Genomic DNA, 1180 nt, shown 5'->3' on the forward strand with positions numbered 1-1180 from the left:
TTCTCTCCATCTCTTTAGATCTTTTTGAATGACATTTAAAGTTTGATCATTTTCCACAAAGGGTTTACATATCCTTTCTAGATTTATTCCTAGGTACTTTAATTTTTTTTGGTGGCCTTTAGAAATGAGTATCTTTTTAAGAAAATTACATTTTCTAACTGATTCTTGCTGGTATATAGTTAAATGCAAGTGTTTTTGTATCCAGCAGTCTTGCACACCTCCCTTATGAGTTCAGACACTATATTTGCATATCATTTGGGGGTTTCTACGTAGCCAATCATTTATCCGCAGATGACAGTTTTATTCTACTCATCCTTTCTTTCTTTTGTGTGTAAATATATACACATGTTTTCTATTGTATTATATGCTATTACATAAATATATACAAATATACACATAATTTGTCAGGACAAAGTCAAATCAACAAATATAACATATTCTTAAGTTTAAAAATGAATCAGGGGCTTCCCTGGTGGCGCAGTGGTTGAGAGTCCACCTGCAGATGCAGGGGACACAGGTTCATGCCCCGGTCCGGGAAGATCCCACATGCCGCGGAGCGGCTGGGTCCGTGAGCCGTGGCCACTGAGCCTGCGGGTCCGGAGCCTGTGCTCCACAACAGGAGAGGCCACAACAGTGAAAGGCCCGCGTATCACAAAAAAAAAAAAAAAAAAAAAAAAAGAATCAAATAATGGGCATAAAGATAATTAAGGAAGTTGTAAATAAAATTTTGAAGGCACGTATAAACAATAAAAATGACTGACATTTGGTGCATGATGGCCATCTAAAGCTCTGAAAATAATTTTCAACTACTAAGCTTGATTTTCTCTTCCACATTCAATAATTTAAAAATTATGGAATGCTTCACGAATTTGCGTGTCATCCTTGCGCAGGGGCCATGCTAATCTTCTCTGCATCGTTCCAATTTTAGTATATGTGCTGCCGAAGCGAGCACTACTTATCCTTTCTTGAATGTCTGGAATCTTTAATGAGACATTGTTAGTTCTGCAGGTCCAGTAAGAAAACATTAAGTAACACTTACAAAATTCAAAATGATCATTTGCCCATTTTACGTAAATTCATCTCAGTGTTTCAGAGGCCCAAATCCAAATATGTAGCAGCAAATGCAAAAATTAGTTGGAGGAGCATAGCTGAATGCTGGTTTGTGAGGTACATAGGATTC

The 1180-nt window shown here is 37.3% G+C and overlaps 1 non-coding gene across 1 annotated transcript; it reads right to left on the reverse strand.

The window, feature by feature from the left end:
* Nucleotides 1-845: 845 nt before the first annotated feature.
* Nucleotides 846-952, reverse strand: LOC114893539. The gene has a single exon (XR_003792954.1). It is a non-coding gene; the product is annotated as a U6 spliceosomal RNA (small nuclear RNA).
* Between the last annotated feature and the right edge of the window lie 228 nt (nt 953-1180).

Source organism: Monodon monoceros, unplaced genomic scaffold, assembly GCF_005190385.1.
Source record: "Monodon monoceros isolate NGI ecotype Baffin Bay Population unplaced genomic scaffold, NGI_Narwhal_1 Super_Scaffold_12, whole genome shotgun sequence".
NCBI classification, from domain to species: domain Eukaryota; kingdom Metazoa; phylum Chordata; class Mammalia; order Artiodactyla; family Monodontidae; genus Monodon; species Monodon monoceros.